Source organism: Vicia villosa, linkage group LG1 (genome assembly GCF_029867415.1).
Source record: "Vicia villosa cultivar HV-30 ecotype Madison, WI linkage group LG1, Vvil1.0, whole genome shotgun sequence".
NCBI lineage: Eukaryota > Viridiplantae > Streptophyta > Magnoliopsida > Fabales > Fabaceae > Vicia > Vicia villosa.
The window spans coordinates 230,833,006-230,840,544 of NC_081180.1; positions in this window are offsets into that span (position 1 = coordinate 230,833,006).

Genomic DNA, 7,539 nt, shown 5'->3' on the forward strand with positions numbered 1-7,539 from the left:
CCAAAAATTATTAGAAGTATTCTCATAAAACCGATTAAATTTTTGAAAACCTAATTCACCCCCCCTCTTAGGCGCAATCTTATACTTACATTTGGCATCAGAGCAAGTTATAGGTAACTTGTTCCTAAAGATCCATAATGGCTTCCGCAAATCAAAGACCGGTTTTCAAAGATGGTGGTTCTAACAACAAGCCTCCATTGTTTTGTGGTGAATATTTTGACTTTTGGAAAATCCAAATGAAGGCTCATCTAGAAGCACAAGGAGAAGAAGTTTGGGAGGCTGTCCTACAAGGTCCTCATGTTCCTACAACGGTCGTTAATGGTTTTGGATCGGAGAAACCTAAAGCGTCATGGGATGATAATGATAGAAAAAGGGTTCTTGCTGACAAAAAGGCGATCAGTCTTCTTCATGGTGCTCTTAGTATGGATGAATTCTTCCGAATATCAACATGTACAACATCAAAGGAAATTTGGGATACTCTTGTAGAAACTCATGAAGGTACCGCTGAAGTTAAAAGATCAAGGTTGAATACTTTAAGCCAAGAGTACGAACTGTTTAGAATGAAGCCCGGAGAAACTATTCTCGATTTGCAAAAACGATTCGTACATTTGACAAATCACTTGAAGGCACTTGGTAAGACTCTTACTACCGAAGAACTTAATCTTAAAGTGCTCAGATCTTTGACAAGGGAGTGGCAACCAAAAGTGACGGCGATATCCGAAAAGAAGAATTTATCAAAACTTACTTCCGCAACACTATTTGGAAAACTTCAAGAATATGAGACAGAACTTGGAAGATTGGAAAAGCATGAGAACTTAGAGAAGAAATCCAAAGGCATTGCATTAAAAGTAGATTCAATAGAAAGCAAAATAAAAGACGCATCGGATGAAGATGAAAACTTCTTGCTTCTTGTAAAAAGGTTAGGCAAGTTTTTTGGTAATAAAACTAATATTGATAATACTAACTATGTCAAAAGAAAGAAATTCTCAAAGCATAAAGATAAAGAAGCATCCACTTCATCACAAGAAGTTACATGCTATGAATGTGGGAAACAAGGACACATAAAGCCGGAATGTCCAAAGCTTTCGAAGAAGAATGTATTCAAAGGCAAAAGGGAGTTCAAAAATAAAAAGGCCTACATAGCATGGGAAGATAATGAAGTAAGTTCCTCATCGGACTCCGATAGTGACGAAAGTGCAAACCTAGCACTAATGGCATCACACCACTCCGACGATGAAGAAGGCGAGGTTTGCTTGAAGACCACTTCAAACCTATGGTATCTAGATAGTGGTTGTTCAAAGCATATGACGGGTGACCTAAACCAATTTTCAGATCTAAGGTTAAAGGCCAAGGGTTTTGTCACTTATGGAGACAACAATAAGGGAAGAATTCTTGGCAAAGGCAAAGTTGGTGCACCACCTTTCACATCCATTGAAGATGTTCTTTATGTTGAAGGACTAAAGCATAATCTTCTAAGCATTAGCCAACTTTGTGACAAAGGCTTCAAGATCAAATTCACTAAGGAAGAATGCTTGATCATCGATGAAGTCACCAATGAGGTAAAACTCAAAGGTACAAGAATTAATAACATTTTTATGATTTCTTTAAATGATTTATCTTTGAAAGTAAAATGTCTTTTGGTAAACAATAATGAATCATGGTTATGGCATAAAAGAGCAGCCCATATTCATATGGATCATTTAAATAAGTTAACCAAACATGATCTTGTCATTGGCTTACCTAAGATAAAGTTTGTCAAAGATAAACTATGTGATGCTTGTCAAAAGGGAAAGCAAACCAAATCGTCTTTCAAACCAAAGAATGTGGTGACTACAACAAGACCACTTCAATTATTGCATATGGATTTATTTGGTCCATCAAGGACAAGAAGCTTCGGAGGTAATGTATACGCTTTAGTTATTTTTGATGATTATTCTAGATATTCTTGGACTTTGTTTCTTGTGCAGAAAAGTGATGCTTTTAGAGCCTTTAAGAAGTATGCAAAACAAATCCAAAATGAAAAATCATTAAAGATTGTATCCATAAGAAGTGATCATGGTGGAGAATTTCAAAATGCATCGTTTGAAGAATTTTGTGAAGAACATGGTATCTCTCATAATTTTTCAGCACCAAGAACTCCACAACAAAATGGAGTAGTTGAAAGGAAAAATAGGTTTCTAGTGGAACTTGCAAGAACAATGCTTAGTGATGCAAATCTTCCTAAATATTTTTGGGCGGATGCGGTTAGTACGGCATGTTATGTTGGAAATCGAGTAATCATTAGACCTATCTTAAAGAAGACTCCATATGAACTCTTCAAAGGAAGAAAGCCAAACATTGCTCACTTTCACATTTTTGGATGCAAGTGCTTTGTTCTCAACAATGACAAAGACAATCTTGGTAAGTTTGATGAGAAATCCGACGAAGGTATATTTCTTGGTTATTCTCTTTCTAGTAAAGCATATAGAATTTATAATAAAAGAACTTTAACTATTGAAGAATCTATGCATGTATCTTTTGATGAGACTAACACTTCCAAAGAGGAAATAGTTGTTTGTGATGATGATGATCCTTTAGATTTACCCCCGGAAGAACCTTCAAATGATACAATTGTGAAGGCACCGGAAGAACTTTCAAATGATATAATTGTGAAGGCACCGGAAGTACAACAAGAAAGTGTTCAACAAGAAAGTGTACAACAAGAATCAAACACCAATGATCTACCAAAAGAATGGAGAACTCATAGAGATCATCCTATTGATAAAGTTATTGGTGATATTAGTCAAGGAGTTGCAACAAGATTAAATCTCAAAGATGCTTGCTTACACATGGCTTTTGTTTCTCAAATTGAACCTTCCAAAGTTGATGAAGCCTTAGGAGACGATCAATGGATAAATGCAATGCAAGAAGAATTAAATCAATTCGAAAGAAATCAAGTTTGGGAACTTGTTCCTAGACCAAGTAACAAACACATCATAGGTACTCGATGGGTGTTTAAGAACAAGCTTGATGAGAATGGTATAATTGTTCGAAACAAAGCAAGATTGGTGGCCCAAGGTTACAATCAAGAAGAAGGAATCGACTTTGAAGAAACATTTGCTCCGGTTGCAAGGTTAGAAGCTATTCGTCTTTTACTTGCTTATGCATGTTCATTAAATTTTCAGCTTTATCAAATGGACGTCAAGAGCGCATTCTTGAATGGCTACATCAATGAAGAAGTCTATGTCAAACAACCCCCGGGATTTGAAGACTTCAAGAATCCTTCACATGTCTTTAAGTTGAGAAAGGCTCTTTATGGATTAAAGCAAGCACCTAGAGCATGGTATGATAGACTTAGCAATTTTTTGTGTGAAAAGGGTTTCGAAAAGGGTAAGGTTGATAAAACTTTGTTCATTAAGAAAATCAAGAGTAACACTTTATTGGTTCAAGTCTATGTTGATGATATCATTTTTGGATCGACTAACAAAGAAATGTGTGAGGAATTCTCATTGATGATGCAAGGAGAATTCGAGATGTCTATGATGGGAAAGATGAACTACTTTCTTGGACTACAAATTAAGCAACTCAAAGATGGAATTTTTATCAATCAATCCAAATATTGTAAAGAACTATTAAAGAAGTTTGATATGGACAATTGTAAAGCAATGAATACTCCAATGGGCTCCGGTACATATGTTGATCAAGATGAATCCGGTACTCCAATTGATATTACCAAGTATCGAGGTATGATTGGTTCTTTATTGTATTTGACGGCAAGCCGTCCTGACATAATGTTTAGTGTTTGTCTTTGTGCTCGCTTTCAAGCAAATCCAAAGGAATCACATCTTATGGCGGTTAAAAGGATCATGAAGTATCTCAAAGGAACAACCAACGTTGGCTTATGGTATCCTAAAGGTAGTGTTTGCAATTTAATTGGTTATTCTGACACGGATTATGCAGGATGTAAAACTGATCGTAAAAGCACAAGTGGTACTTGTCACATTCTTGGAAATGCATTAGTATCATGGGCTTGTAAAAAGCAAGCATGTGTTGCTCTTAGTACGGCCGAAGCAGAATACATAGCAGCGGGTAGTTGTTGTGCACAAATTCTTTGGCTTAAGCAACAACTTCGTGACTACGGACTTGATCTCGGATGTATTCCTCTTCGATGCGACAATACAAGTGCTATAAATATTACAAAGAATCCGGTCATGCATTCAAGAACCAAACACATAGACATTCGACATCATTTTCTTCGCGATCATGTACTTAAAGGAGATGTTGAAGTCACTTTTGTAGATACTCATAATCAACTTGCGGATATCTTCACCAAGCCTCTCCCAAAAGAATCGTTTTACAAAATTCGACGAGAGCTTGGAATTTTAGACGAAGGTGATGTTTAAAATTTATTCGTCATTTTCATACATCAAAGGTACAAGTTTCTAAATTTTTAAGTTAAAAGTGCTTTATAAATGTTCATTCATTATGACTTGGTAAATATGTATGATATGTATGCTTTATATTTCATAAAATAAAAGATTTTGGAAATTTTCAGTCCAGGAACCGGTTCCCATGTAGGGACGAACCGGTTCCCCATACTAATTTCCAGAGGCCTGTTTTCTTTGTGTCTCAGGAACCGGTTCCCATGTAGGGACGAACCGGTTCCCACGTACATTTTCCAGATTTTTGCTTATCTTGTTTGGCTGTACATGAAGGTATGTGTGGTCATTATTGTTTTGCCTTATTTTTTCTATTTATTTATTTTAGTTCACACCACACATTTATTCTCTTTTACTCTCATTCACACACATTTACTTTCATTATTCACATACATTCATCTTCATCTTCTTCAAACACCCTTCCACCTCCATAGTCAAACCCCATTCAAAGCTCCATTATCTCACCATAACTCTCCAAATTAAATTACCCACTACCTCTAAACACTATATAATCCTCCACTCTTTCACACAATTCACTCAAATCCTTCTCCACTCACCAAATCCTAAAAACTCAACTTAAACCCTAACTTTCAACTCCTTTCAACAATGGCACCCAAAGTTTCAAGAAGTGCAAAGGGAAAGAACAAAATGGGAGAGACAAGTGAAGATCCTCAAGAGATCCAACCAACGGTCAAGAGTCGGAGACTCACATTCAACATCCGGAGTCGAAAACTCCTTGCGGCAAAATACGGTAAACTACCCGATTTCCCTAATCACAGCTTCAATTTTCCGAGTAGACTAGCTAATGCAGGGGTAGCTAATTTTGTGCTTGACCATGGTGATTATTATCCGGATTTGGTTAGAGAGTTTTACCACAATCTTAGGATAGTAACCGATGAATTTGATGATTTCACATAATTGTCAAAAGTTTCAAATAAGGAAATATGCTTAGATGTTGAGGAATTTGGAAGAGTGTTAGGAATTCCATCTCAAGGCTTAGTGCTCCTTCAAGGTAACATACCGGAGGATTGGCAACCGTATAGTAAGATTGATGTTTTTGTGGATATGTGCCGACCAACTCAACGCGAGTCAGTTCGCCAACAGCTTGCTATCAAGTTTAACATGTTCGGTTCAAGCTTATCGGTGAGTGATAGGATGCTCCATCTTATCATTGCTTATGTTTTATTTCCAAAGAATTCTAACCATTCCAGGGTCAATGAGTTCGAGTTGATGGTTTTGCTTGCTCTAAGGCGGGTCATTGAAGTCAATTGGGCGCTTTCAATTATGCGCCACATGCAGCTTATGGCTTCCCTTAAAGGAGGCTTACCTTATGCAAGGGCCATCTCTCATATTGTTCGGAATGCTGGTGTTCTCCTCCAACGGGAACCAAAGAAAAATATGGATGAACAAGAGTGTGCTATCACCACCGCTACCGCTCTTAAAAATACGGAAGAGTCCCGAAGGTGGATACACAATGGATATGATGTTTTCCAAGCTTTGTTCTATTCAAACATCCATTGATAACAACAAGAGGGAGAATAACTATGAGCATAACCTTATGAGAAGACAAATGCGGGAAATTCAACGGACTCAAAGGCGTATCTTAGCTCATTATGAGGGAGAGGAAGGAAGTGATGAAGAAGAAGAAGAACAAGAGGATGATGATGAAGAACACATGGATGAAAGTGACTAAATTATGTGTTTTAATTTCTATGTAATGTTTTCTTTCTATTATTCGTATTTTACTTATGTTTTCTAGACAATGTTCCATTTATGTTCGTGATGTTTAGGACTATTTATGTTTGTGTGTTGTAATCGTAAAAGACTACGTTTCGTATCGTTTAAATTTATGTTTGTGTTGAATTTATGTTTGTGTTATTTTTCATATACTTTTTATCTTTTTCCCCATCCTTTTTGATAATAACAAAGGGGGAGAAGAATATGCATGTGTTTTTGTTGTTGTTTTTGTTTCAAAGAAAAATGCAGGCCATTGTTAAAATTATCAAATGAAACTCATCACCATAAATCAAGGAATCATGGATTTAGGGGGAGTCTCTAACATAGGGGGAGCCTTGCAATGTTCAACATAAACACAAAGCACAAAAACAACTTTTTCAAAACATTTTCAAGACTTGGTTGTCATCATCAAAAAGGGGGAGAATGTAAATGCAAGCTTCTCAAGCATAGTGTGTTTTGATGAAGACAATATGGACATCAAGCTTTTATAAAGGATGTGCAAAAAGAATTTCAAGTATCAAGCAAAAATACATCATTTCAAAGTCTTGAAGAATTTGTGAAGATTCAAGGATCAAGCTAAAATGTCAAAGGTATAAACAATACTCACTTTGACATATAATTGTTCACAAATATATTTTCATGCATATCATAATCATACTACAAAGTGTCATCCCTCAAAAGTTCATTTAAAACCTTTTTCATAGTTAAAATTCAAAATAAAGGTTTTAGGAACCGGGTTGTCCCTATGGGGGAACCGGTTCCCAGCATTCTCTTTTTTCAGCATTCTGTGGTTTACTATGGGGAACCGGGTTGTCCCTATGCAGGAACCGGTTCCCACGTTCAAAATTCAAATTTTCTGCTGTAACGTTCAGCAGGAACCGGGTTGTCCCAGGCAGGAACCGGTTCCTACTGAACCAGTGTGTTTTTTCATTGCATGATCTTATTCAAACGAATTCTTTTTCATACCACTTGATCATTGCATTGTTTCATGGAAAAATAACCATTCAAAGAGGTGTTTAACACACTATAAATTCTACATATTTCAAAATCATTATTCACCTTCTTCATTAACAATTCATACTCATAAATTTCATTATTTCCAAGTGTCCACAAACCAGAATTTTTATATGAAACTTTCTACACACATTTTCATAGAGAATTCATTCAAAGTTTCATGCATACATTATTGTGAACACTTATATTCAGTTTGAGAATTGTTTATTTGAAGAAGAAGATCAATCCAAGATTGATAGTGCTATACAAACTTCATCTAAATCTCTTGTAAAAGTTCAAAGAAAATTATCTCCTTACTATCCAGGATTGTTGGAAGTAAGTGGTGTGTTTGAAGAGGATTGTTCTTCATTCACATTAGTGTTGATTGATC